At 31.7% G+C, this 13,580-nt stretch overlaps 1 protein-coding gene and 1 long non-coding RNA gene across 4 annotated transcripts in view; one reads left to right on the forward strand and one right to left on the reverse strand.

Annotated features, from left to right (window-relative positions):
- Window positions 1-76: 76 nt before the first annotated feature.
- edl (ETS-domain lacking) overlaps window positions 77-13,580 on the forward strand; it is a 30,711-nt gene continuing 17,207 nt past the window's right edge. The window contains exons 1-2 of the mRNA XM_074142192.1: window positions 77-236; window positions 7,067-7,226. The gene's annotated coding sequence lies outside the window, so the exon portion shown is untranslated. The remainder of the gene's footprint in view (window positions 237-7,066; window positions 7,227-13,580) is intronic.
- Window positions 230-3,666, reverse strand: LOC141461284 (uncharacterized). Of its 3 annotated transcripts, XR_012462721.1 has the most exons (5): window positions 3,497-3,666; window positions 2,600-2,735; window positions 2,430-2,521; window positions 1,766-2,054; window positions 230-1,690 (listed from the first exon to the last, which is right to left on the reverse strand). It is a non-coding gene; the product is annotated as an uncharacterized lncRNA (long non-coding RNA). The 3 variants fall into 3 exon arrangements; XR_012462720.1 differs by having other exon boundaries at window positions 230-1,781; XR_012462719.1 differs by having other exon boundaries at window positions 230-2,054.

The raw sequence follows: 13,580 nt of genomic DNA on the forward strand, positions 1-13,580 counted from the left end.
ATAAAGTCAGGAGAGGGCTATGTACCCTTCATTCAGACGGACATCTATAGATGCCGCTACTACTGCGTTTATTTGTTGGTGGGGGAATACAGCCGGTTGTTTGGTGAGGTTACTTTGCTTTAACTACGATTAAGTTAGTCTGACAGTATTGTCCAGCGTGTTGTAGTTCGAGGAGCTGTAGTTAATTTTGTTCTATCAAGTCGTAAACAGCTTTCGTCTTTTACACTTTCATTGCAGTAAGTACATTTGTTTTTTTTTCTCATTTTGTCTTCAGCATGAATTTTAAGGTACCATACCTTAGTGGGTTAGAAAAATATCAATTTTCGTGTAATTTTAACCATGTAATTCATTTTTAGAAATTTTAAGGTTATAAAGTAATTTTTACGTACATCATTTTAATTTCTAACAATTATGCTGATATTCGATGAATAAATTTCTTCACGTTTTTTTGTGATTTACTGCTTCTGGAAATTAGAAGTTAACACTCATTCTTGTATCATCAAATAATTCGTTGAACATTTTCAAAAGTCGGTTTTCGTTAGTTTTTATAGAATAAGAATAACTTAGCTTTAATGCTAAAGTTACAGTTTGACCTTATGTAATGGTTAAGGTTAACATTTGAATAGTTGAAACGATTTCAAACTAAATATAAACTAATAGGTTCATAAAATTCTTATGAACTGATTGAATCCACGTTAACAAAATAAGTACAAAATATTATTTGTAAAATGAAATTTAGTTAAAAATAAGGGTTATAATAACTAACAATTAATGAGCAAAATGCTCGTCCTTGCGCTGACTCATTCTCATATTGGGTCAGGGTTGTGCAGGTAATGCTGTTTATATAATTCTTTCATTTTTACAGTATCTTGTTCCTTTTTTTAAAAAACGAGAAAAGCTTTTCCACTTTTGAGAAATCTTAATAGATACTGTATTTGTAATAGTTTTGGTTTTCTTTTTTTTATTGGGCTCATAAATCTTCTGTTGGAGGATATTGAACAGCCGCTTGTTTTTGGGGACTTCTACACATTCTTTAACATTCATACAGTATGCATAGAGCTTGTGAAGGTTTACTGAACTTGAAAACAGGTTTAACTATTGGATTTCGCAATCCCTATAGAATACATTATCTCATCCACATATTCACCCACTCCTTCATTATATATTGTATCCTTTACGGTCGAATACATCCTAAATACTGATTTGAAAGGGAACCACAACAAAATTTTTCGGGTTAAAGGCATTCTTTCTCTATATAAACCTCTTATGGCTCGATCATCATCCAGCATCCAAGTTAGTTACAAAGAATACGATAAGCTTTTATGTCTATTATAAGGACAAAATTATTTTGAAAAAACTTTAAATTATTAGGTAACATTTCGACTTAAATATGCGTTACTAACTCAGCTCTGTTGCCTAGACCCATGTATGACTTGATCAATGAGAATTCTGTGGATGATTTCTATATTTTCATTCACTTAAGCAATTTTAGTTCTTGACGTAAGGAAAAATATTTATATTTTAGAGTGACTTTATTGCAAAATTTCAATGGACTAGAATATTAAAGCCTTTATTGAGCAGGTTACTATTGTATCACGTAGTAGTCTGGAACACATACGCCGGAAGTAGTCTTGGTTGCAAATCCAGAATTTTGCTATCCTTAGGGTGGGTCCACACAAAACGGTATGCTCTGCATTCAAGTTCATAATTTCCATTAGATAATTTGGTGGTTTGTTAGGTGGTAGTAAAATTTCTGTTCACAAACCTGATGGCCAAATCTCCTAACATATATGAAAATCTGAAGAAGGTCAGAATGAAAGAAAACAAGATGCTATGGTGGATGCTTATGTCTAGCATTATGGATTAAATAAGTGTTCTGCATCATTTTCGCTTGAGTAAATTGGCTGAATAAAGCTGAGAGGAGCTATTCCTGTACGTAGTAAATGATTGAACAAATAATCTGAAGCTAAATTGCGAGAAGCTCCCTTTAAACTTCGCCCACTAATTAATCCCTAAGTGCTGACATTTTAAGCTTCCTTGAGTGTCAAAATCTTCTGGAAAAAATATTAATTGTGTAACTAATTACATTCTCTCGATACTTTCTAAGTGACCATAGGGTTCTCATTGTTATTTTTCTATATATTATAGAAATATATTTCTTAATTTTAATAAAGTAAGTAAATTGATTACGTGTAATATTTTGGTATAGATATTTCCGATAACAATTAGATTGTTGCAAATGAGATTGAAAATTCATTACATTTTAATTTTCAAAAAAATGTACTAATTGAACCGTACATTTCTTTATTTTGAAACAGTAAAATTTATTGTTTGAATTTCTACTCTGTATATTCAGTGGGAATACGTGTTCTTTAATTAGTAATTTCCTTTGTCTGTTAAGTACTGCAGGTTTAAGTAAAAATTCTCACCATTGTTACTAGGCAAGGTGTGCTCGTGTAACCAACATGGCGAGACCAAGCCCTTGGCCTTATCTCTTCTTGTTTTCTTTATTTTCTATGAACTATTCAGAGCAAGCAAAGAAAATATTAACATTATTCCCTAAATAAAATTAAATAAATTTATACTTAAATCATCATACATTTTAAGGTTTTTCCACTTGGTCGTTGCATTGTTTATCTGTTATCAAACAAATTCCTTTGAAGGAGTCACTTCATTCCTAAAAACTGTCGGTGTTTGAGAGCCTTATTCAGCAAATCGTGTTTGGTTAAAACCCTCTAGAATTCAATCAGAGTCATAGTACAGAAATTTCTAATTTCTTAAGCTGAATACGGTAATTATAAAACTAAAAAAAGGAGAGCATGCGACTAATTTTTATTACTGGTGCCGCAAGATTTATTGTACCATGTCGTCACGAAGCCTAACTAATTTAATAAAAAAAAGTTGATTTAAGGAATGGCTACGAAAATAATTTTGCATTTTTCGTTATTCCGAGGCGCGTTTCATTTTCAGCATGAAATAATTATTTTATGTATTTACAGTTTAAGCAAACAAGTACTTAGTGCAAAATATCTTTTAGAGAAATGTCAAGTCCGTTAAATCAACCTTTAAAAAATGGTGAAAAGGAAAGGCCTTAATTAGAAGATTGTTATGAAAATTTAATTGGATCCAAGATAAGAAGATTTTCGGAGACGTCCTTGACTCGCGATAGCCTCTAATATCGTGGATGCAAGTGCTTTCTTACGCTAACCAAGAAATTATTGGGAGTATTTAAATTGGAAGGATTGAAGAAAGTGTCCTAGGTACTGCGAAATCCTGGGCAACGTGCAATTGAACAGACTCGCGCAGTTGGTTCATCATCTTTTTTGCTCTTCCATGGAATCTTCCTAATTTTAGATTGAGCTGTTTTAGATGACGGTGGTTCATGCTGGAAATATTGGAGTACCAGGGAGAACCTTCCTATTGAAAGCTTAGGTAAACGGGAAATTTTGAATCCAACTGAACACTAATAAGTAATTCAAAGTTTGAAAAAACTTACGATTAAGATTTATATCAAAGAAAGAAAAAGTTCGATTTTTAGCTGCTTAATTTTCTCGTAATCAAATTCTTCAATTAAATGACGATTCGTAAATGCTACGTGTGAATCCAACTCACATAAACAATAATGAAACAATAAATATGACCTCTCCACTTTGTATAACCTTTATTGTAAACAAAACGCTTTAAAATTTAAGAAACAATTATTAGATGTTCATGCATTTGAATGCTTTCTAAAATTAAAAGTTTTGTTAATCAAGATACAAACAAAATAATTAAATATAACAAATCTAATAAATTATTAAACTCTTTATTAATACATACACAAATGCAATTTTAAGTTGGCAATACCTTTTAAATATAAGACTTTTTAGGTTGCCTGTCTATAACCTAAGAGAAACCTTAAGTGCTGGCCTATCATCTTGAAACAGTAACCAAAATCTCGTGATATTGATGTATAATTTTCTGAAAAAACAACTCCTAAAAGTTAATAAATTGTAGAAGACTTTTAGATAACTTACTAATATAATAGTATTAACAAGTTAATCATAAGATAATCTACCACTTACAGTTATGGAAACAATAGTTGTAAGTACAATATAAATGAATAATTTGTAATTGAAAGAAAAATTATCTTAATGTGGTTTTTAATTTTTATGCTTCTAAAGCTCAAGTGATTAGAATATTCTAAATTCTGTAAACTAGTCCAACCGTTAGCAAGTAGCCTTTTCGCCTAAGTTTAGAGTTTATCTTCTAAATTAATGAAACGATTGCAGAAATGATTAAATTTTGGAAATATCTTAACTAAGTTTACATTAAATAACTATTAATTGATGAGGGGTATCACAGCCAGGTAATGAAGTAGATTTTCTGTAAGATATCATTTTAGTACATGGTACTACTAGTATCACTTGCTTCAAATCGTCAATTAGAACTTGAAAGCCATGGATGGTTCTTAAAGAAATTTGCAAATTTTGAATGGTGTTTTGGGTAATTAGCATTAGTCTACAAATTTAGACAGATGGCAAACACAGCATTTCTAATTAATCTGGTAGTTTATTTCATTGCTTGGCTCTAAAGTACCTAAAGAAACTTGATGACAATCTATGGTCATTATGTTTAGCTGAACGAAAAAAACTATTTAAATATAAAGGAAACCTTTACTGCGCAGTGGTCAGAATAGTAATGATAATAATGGTGAAAGCGTACACATTGGAAATGGCGTATCTAAAAGTGAAAGTATCGAGGGAAAAATTATGCTATAAGTATTTTATTTTGTTAAAAAGTTTTTACTCATTTTATTTTTTTATAAAAGTGTTTCAAAAGTTGTTTTACTCAACTTTAACCTTGATCTTGTTTCTAACAATAACGAGGGAAGAATTCGTTTTTAAATGAATAAAATTTCAGAGCAAATAAATGTGACGCCAAACATTAAAAATGGCTTATAATAACTTCAAATATCGAGGAAATAAGTATTTTTATTACAACGGGACTGACTACATGTCTGGGATATTGTTTGTATTAAGAGATATTCTAAAGATTGCCGGCGTCTAAAACGGTCGATGAACCAAAGTCTATAGCGGCTATTTCATCGTAGATCTTGTATATTTTCTATTACTGCTGATTGAACTGAGTTTTATTCTCATAATATTATAATCGCACCTCTACATTGGCATTCTATAGCTAGCGCCGTGGTGAGATCTAATTACGCTTTATAATTTAAACATGCAGCCTTATTCCGAGGTGATGTTGAATCTTTAATTACTGTGCTATTCGTGAAACGCATTTATAAGTGGCAAAAGCCTAGCATATTTCTTCTTGCAAATGTAAAAAAATTAAAGTGAAAATCCGAATCGCATATAATAAATAATAAGTCTCAGCTTAACTGTGGGCTAGGAGAAGGTCGTTGAAAGTAGGTTACATTACCTTCAACCTGTAGGGGTCACCGCTCGCCGACCACACACAGACATTTCGCTTGCAGAACATGCAAGTGCAGATTGTTAGTATCGCATCTCTTAAAACAAAGTTTGCTGATTATCAATCTGAAAAGTAAAGCGAGTCATTGTTTTGTACTTGATATTATTGGTGTTCGCCTTGGAAACTAGGTGTACTATCTATGCGGACGTATTTCCACATCAGTGACTGACATGTTACTGATGTTACCTACATGAGAGATCTTTGTGGAGATTACACAATTTTGTGGCTTCATTATTGGCCTGAAATCATTGGTGACTACATCGGTGGATGTTACCGCTGTCTATTATTAATAGACTCATTTTCAATCATAAAAAAAATTTCAACAATTGTGTACTGTTTTCGCTTTGAAGATTCTACTCAACTATGAAAGAGGTTATTTAAAGGCTTCAAAGTGAATTATATTGTATGTGTCAAGAATATGCTTACTTTTAGTTTATTTCGTAAGAGTCTCAGAAAGTACTAAATAGTCTCAAGGTCCTCTTCTTTGTCTATCTGGTACATCAAGGTATTTAGAAAAAAACAAGATATTTGTTTCAATTTACTAAATTCAATTTTCGAAAATGGATGTACGTCCGAATCCGGTTAGAATGGAAAAATGAAATTGTGTAGTCCAGCATTGTATGTCCATTGGGTAGGAATTAGGATTACATCCTTTAGTAACTATTGAATTTATTGGATGAGAGATTCTGACGATTTTATTAATACTGATTCATTATCTTGTTCTCAAGTATAATTTTGCAATGAACTGCTTGAGGTTATGCTATTCAGTCAATTTTCACATATCTTCTAAATGTTATTCATACTGCTGACCTTGTTGGAGTGAACTTGCAGGTTCATTCAATTGCATTCCAACATTGATTATTGGATACTTCAATCTCACTTCCGAAGTATCCTTTCTACATTGCGCATTAAATAAAATTTGGAATTTATTTGTTGCAATGCTGTTTGAAGATTACTGATGTTAAAATTTACAATGTTCTTCATTTAATTTTTAAGAATTAATCTAACCCGTGTTAGTAAACAATTTATTTAAAATAATAGTGCGAGTTGATATAAACAAATTAAAAAATATATTGAAACCAAAAACCAAATCAGTGAAAGTGACGTAAAAAAAAGATTTTTTTTAAAACTATTAGTGGTTTAGATGTAAAACCATTCTTCTTCCTTGTATTCTGTCATAAAATTATACAACTTTCCCTTCAAATTTATAATGTGGACGTACATTAAAGATTCTTTAGGAGGAAATTTTGTTGGAATTGGTTTACTTCCATGTTATCAAAGTATTTTCAGTATGCGGCTTTTTGTTTTTTAAATTAACAGTGAAATTTTAGGTTAAATTGTAAAGAAATGTTAAATGTTAGCTGGCGGTTAACTTGGTAGGAACTATTATTTATAAGTATGGTAAGAACTACGTTAAAATCTTGGAATTCTTATATTTAACAGTCAAGTATATAGTTTTTGACTATAAGTTCCTTTAGAGATTTAGGGTTCGAGAAACAGCAAAGAATAGTTACAAAATTAAGATAAATTGTCTATAGTCAATTGACGGATTTTCTCATTATCTTTACTAAATGTATTCTGTTTTTCTTTGCAGAGTGATTTGGACTATCTACTTCTTCAGCGTTCTGTGGTACCAAGCACCTGTGGGAAGAAAAGCCAAATCTGCTCTGAGACCTGAAAAGTGACTCCTTACAGTTTACCTTTGGATTCGTCCATTCCAAATAGCTGTACATATCAACTAAAACTTTAAAAGTGTAAGTATGTTATGTGAATAGCAGTTAAGATAGTCAGTGTTGTTACGATTGAATATAACTACCAGCAGAGGGGCGCCAATATTCTGTAGTAAGTGGCCTCTCCTACCAAGGGCCTTAGCTGAGTAATAAATAACTCCAGGGTCTTGGGCAGAACATGTCTAAGAATCGAGAATGCATGTCGAAAGTATTACTCTCTGACGCCCTTTTATATCATTTACTCATCTTCTTTATTTGTATTTATCATTGGAACCATGCGGTGGTTTTTAATAACACTATCAGAGGTAAGCTTGAAGTCACAATTATTTTAATTATTTTCCTTTAAACCTGATTCAAATTAAATTTTTATTTGATGGAGTCTGTAGTAAACCAATGTTTAAGAAGTTCGACAACCTTCTAGTTGATTTAAAATATGAACTGAAGTATTCATGCCGGATTCCTTGCATGAATTGAAGATAGGTAATTGCGTTTCGGGCAGTTTTTTTTTTTATTTCTCCGCATAATGTTCAAGGTGGGGAAAAAAAACCCAGACAAATGACTGACCTTGAATATTATACTTGCAAACCAATAATTGACTTTTAGCTTATACAGTAGGTACGTATTTTGAGCCAACTCGAGAAGAGCTAGAAAACATGACGGCTCTTTCTTTTTGTGGACAGTAACTAGTCAGGTAGACGTACTCCTTTGCCTTAAATGGTTCGCTGATCGTTTAAAGACAGTGTCCGCTGCATGACAATTGCCTCTGGGAGAAAGATACAGCACATTCAAGCCTTATTTATCAAGTACGTTAAGGCGTAAAAAAAAAGAAGAAACTAACTTGGTCAATGAACGGGAATCTTCCGCTAATGCGAATAGTACAATGAAGAATTCAGATGACTTATTTCATTTTTTTTTTTCGCCAGTCATTAAAGAGAACTTTAAAAATTAATAAAATCAGGCTGATAGAATTAAAACGTAGCTGATCAACTTTTAATAAAGAAATATACTTAATTCTTGAATTGTATAATCAGTATATTGTAAGTCCAACTTTATAAGTGTACTACACTGGATTCCAACGCGAAATCCTAGGTTCGAGTCAAGCTTAGATGTTTTTATTTCCTTCTTAGGACCTCTACAGCTCAGTTTCTCCCGTGATGAGTAGTGTTGTCCGTAAAGAAGGTAAACATGGTTTGGAGATAGGCGCACCTAAAAGGCACCAGGCGCAAATGATTTTAAAATATAAAAATTATAATATTAAAATTGGGAATTGATTATAAAACTATAAAAAGCCACTTTATCTGTTATTAAAACAGCAAAAGTTAGCAGAGCCTTCTGAATTATTATTAAAAAAAACTTTCATTTTCTAAATTATAATTAGCCAAAATACCTTCTCATAACACTAAGGAATGTGCTGCGTTTTCTTATGTTTATTTAAAAAAGTATTTGGAAGATTTCTTTTTTTTTAGAGTATTAATTATTAAAAAAAAAAACCGGTTCTTTGAGAGATTGTATTAAAGGGATTTTTACAACAAATACAATCCCGGTCTGATAAGTTTGTATACTATGCTTGGTGACATTTATACATATGTCGTGATGGACTCACCTGTACTAGTGGGAAAGGTTTAATATGGATCTATTTTCGTTTAAAATTGGAATTTCAAAGAACTTATTCAAAATTTTTACAGTTAGTGAAACCATCTGTAAGAATTAAGTGCAACTTAACTATATCTCTCCAGAACTGTCCCAAAACAAATTCTTCTTAAAAATTTACCCGTATAAAAGTTTAAAGAACTACGTGCATTATTAAAAAAAGTTAAAACAAAATTAAAATGCGAATAATGCATTCAGTAAAATGGTATTTGTTATTGAGAGGTTATCCTCAAATTTGGAATCTTATTTAATTATTTATTTTAATTAATATTATTGGGTGGTGAGGCTGTTCATTTCACTGAAATAGTACCATAGAGGTAAGTTTCCTCTTTCAAAAAAGTGCTTACTTTCCTAAGAGATTAAAAAAAAACGTTCTCCGTCAGAGGCAGTAACCTGAATGGATCTGGACTTCTACAACTTCTTCATGCTTCCCAACCAAACCCAATAGAAGCCATCTCCCGGCGATATATCCGGTGAAAATGCAATTTTAAAAATAGGATTAGATCACTATACTTCCTGTTGCCTAGGAAGATAAAACATAAAAGTGACGAATTGATGGAACGAGGGGGAGGAAAAAATTGTTAATGAATGTGTAAAAGAGTGGTTATGGTTTGAAGTTTCATTGTACACTATATACACAGGATGTTGAATCATATACAAATCTATAATGTATACTCACTCATATCTCTTACTCTTTCTCTCTCTGTAGCATGTGTCTGTGTGTGATGTACTTACTGACTGTTCACCAACGGTTCATATTATGTACACTTCGTCTGTGTGTTAGTTTGTCTGCATTTGTGAGTTTATAGACAGCACGTGCTGTCTGTACTGCAGGACTTATACTTTTCACTCATAACATCCTCATCCTGCTTGATGCCTCGTGTGCGTGTGTAGGAGAGAGAAAGATAGTGTGTGTTTGTGTGTGATACAATCTGCTTTAAGGCGTTTTTTTTGTCTGCTCGTTCATTCATAACAAGAGATAGAGATTTTTTTCTTTAATTCCTCTTTATCAGATAATAAATTTATCTCCATTTAATATAACGTCCCTAGTGAAGCCAGGAAATTAAAAGTGGATTATACGCGTCTTACTGACCTATTTTTAGGAAATTCAAATGTCATACTGCCAACAAAATGAAATGCTTCATTCTGTAAATATAAATTTCTTGTAAGTCTCCAATTAACTGAAACCTACATAGAAGTGTCTAGTACTAGATTCTTGCTTATGAATTGATCCATTATGCTAATTAGATAATGGTATTTTAATTGAAAGGATAAATAATAGCATTGTGCATCTTTTAAAATTTATGACGCAATAAATAATACATATACTCCAGCCATAAAATGAAGGCATATAATTTATCTATAGAAAAATTAGTCTTTATGACCGACCTTTGACACTTCCACGGGGTCATCGTATTTTTTTAATCGTAAGATTGGAATCTATTTTTTTTTCTGGTATTTATTTGTTTAAAATTCTGTTAATTGCTGCATAAAGCAAGAAAGTAAATTGTAGAAGGAGTGACTAAAAAGCCTAACCTATTGTGACCCATAAAATCAATTGTATGGGAGCGCTTAGTGCTCATGTTTTACTGTAATGTTGATGATTTTGAGGTTGGTGCTTCTAAAACCCATATTGATGCATATTACCCCACAGAATCAGAGCGAACACTGCCCTTATGGGAAATCTTTCAGCCGATGCTTACTCAGTTCGAAGTAAGCATTTTTGTGATTAAGATAGGGTAAAAATTCTTTGCCAGCCTCATCCTTGAGAGGTTTCACAAGAACCTAGTTTTGCTTAGTTTTTACTTATGATGTTCAATAACTGTTATTTGAGAATTTTTTCTTGGATAATTCGAATAAGGGGACTATTTCCATGTAAGGTTATAGATTTAAGGTTATATTTTGAATGTTATTGAGGAGGGTTATATGGTTGTTTGATTTCTGAGTTTATTTAGAATTAATTTCGACGCTCCAGAAAGTTTATTATACAAAATTAAAAAAATCGCAGCCTAATAGAAAAAATTCAATAAATAAAATATAACTAGGATTGTAATTAGATTGGCGCCTCAGATCTCAAAAGCTCTCTCACTCTGGCTGATTCAAGGTTGTCTTCCTAATTCGGCTCCAGTTGTTTAATTTGGGTTGCCTTTGATACTTTTTTTATTTTATTTTATTTATTTATTTATTTATTTATTTTTTGGTTATGAAATAAAGGTTTAAAATTCTTTTCAAGTGGAACTTTCAAATTATTTGTTCTCGCCTGGCTATTGAAAAGCAGACCACCAATACTTCTTGTCAATGACATAATAACGAAGTTGGATTTAAGTTTAGACGATTTAGATAGATTTAGTGTGGTACAAAAATAAAATTGCGAGAAAAGGTTTTAGATAAGATAATTAAATTCAAAAAGATAATAAAGAACAAAGAATTTTTAATAAAAATGTAAATATCTTCTTTTTTTTTATTATTAGAATAAAAGTTATCAATAATTATTTATATTCATTCAAGGCAGTCAGAGTTTGTTAATTATATAATTTAACAAGATAATAGGGGAGTAATAATTTTTAATATTTCTAAGTTAATATGGGCAGTCATAAAAAAATGTATATAAGGGCACTACTATTAATTGTTTTTAACCTCAAGAAATTGAGGTCAAATACTGGCAATGAATGTCTCTTGAAGCCCACAGCTAGTAGATGTACTGGCAAACTAGAAATTACATCAATACTTACCAATTAGCTACAATTAAATATATTTATATATATTTTTTTAAACTTCATTCTGGTTATTAGTATTTTTAGTCTGAACTTTGTTCTAATTTATAGTATAATTAATTCGTAAGGTGTTTGCAAGGGTGATCTTTGCAAACGTGCATAGGTTTTCTGAAGATAGTTTTTTTTAGATGGTATTCTATAACGTGATCCCTAGTCCAGTACGACATCTTCCTGGGTATCCAAGCGCTAGCTACTCTCTCTACGTGGCCCTGCCAACCCAGCATAGCCTCATCATATCATAGAAAATTCTCGAATTTTCGGCTCTACTTCTACATTTTCTCCAGCCCATAAAATTTACGAAGGACATTCCTGCCTCTGATACTCAAGTATCCTTTCTTCACTTTCAGTTTGAACCAGTGCCACATCTTGTCTCGTATTTCTGTTAAGGAGAATTTTAGCCTTTCGATGTGTTTTAAAAAGCATTTTTTTACCTTTTATTTCTTCTATCTCAGGAGATAGAAGTCTGTAACCAGTTGGTCGAAACTTCCTATATAAAGCGCTGTTCTAAATGTATCTTACAATTTCTAATTCCAATATTGGTTTATACAATAAAACAATGCCTGCTGAAAATAATTTTAGTTTAAAAACAAAGCTACTGGCGAAACTATAGTTTAATTAATACCTTATCTGTTGAGGGTCAACCTTATTCATTGTGATTCGAAACTATATCTATCTGAAGCTGGAACATTTACAACTAGGCGTCCAAATAAAAAGCTCTGGTATTTTTTTTTTTTATTAGAAAAAAAAGTACACAAGCTTCTAACAACTTATTTATAGACAGCATGCGTCCCTGTTAGTTCTACAACTTCCGTGTTTAAAATCTCACTCACTCTTTCACATAGTATGATTGAAATTAGGAATGTGAAATCTAACCGAAGAAATATTAATATTAGTAGGGGAAACGACCGTACAGAGGAAGAAAGAGCTATATCATATCTTTGTTTATTTCTAGTAGTGGTGAATTGTAGAACTTCTGAATGCCTCTCTCCTGGCCAAGAAGTATGCTGATCTTGGGATGATGAGAGTAACTGCATCTACCAATCTAGGAAGGAGGTATAATAACTTTCACCTGACGGGTAAAAACTTTCGTGGAAAGTTTAACCTCCCCTTCTCCCTCGGATTGGGCAGTCTTCTTTATTCCCGCTTCATTTCCCCCACTACTTCGCTATTCTTTTGTATAATTTCCTTTTTTAAAAAAAACCGTTTCCGGGAGTTTATATGTGTGTATGTTTTTTTTTTTTTTTATATCCAACCATGAAGTTGTTAAGTGATTGAATGCAATAACTCTCTTATCGGGATACTTTTTCCTGACACTCAAAGTAGACCAATATTAGTTTTTCTTCGACAGGAAAATTTAAGAAATTGTCGGTTTTCTAGTCACGTCATTCGTATCTACTACAAACTTTAGCTGAAAACTGATGAACTTTTGTTGTAATTCGTCATAAAAAAAAAATGATCAATAAGACTTAGTATTAATTGTGAGATTAATAAGTATTCATTTTGATGCCAGAATTATAGAAAATTAGTGTTTTTAATCTATTTTTTTTTAAATAAGAAGTATTAAAAAATATTTTTGAAGCATAAACGTGTGATAAATAGACGGAGTTGGTATACAGTGAGGGAAATAGTTGAAGATTCTTCGTGGGAAAGAATACTAACTACTGAGATGATATTGAATCGAGATAAGGATAATATGCTATCCGTGTTTGTCTGGTTGAAGTAGATCTCTATGCGCATGTCTAGAAATACATAGTATACAATTTGAAGGTAAAGAAAATATTGTTACATACTTAATATGATTGTTAGTTTAAGTAAGGACTAGATTTTGCGTTCACCATTAGTTTGTGGACTGTACTTCTTGTTTTGAAAATAATTCAAATTGTATAAGATAGAAAAGTTGAGAGTTTGAGGCGAGGAACTGTTCGAGTAATGTTTAAAAAATATTAGACCTTTA

This window comes from Rhodnius prolixus, unplaced genomic scaffold (genome assembly GCF_049639745.1).
Source record: "Rhodnius prolixus isolate KJV_2025 unplaced genomic scaffold, Rpr scaffold_6, whole genome shotgun sequence".
In the NCBI taxonomy this organism is placed as follows: domain Eukaryota; kingdom Metazoa; phylum Arthropoda; class Insecta; order Hemiptera; family Reduviidae; genus Rhodnius; species Rhodnius prolixus.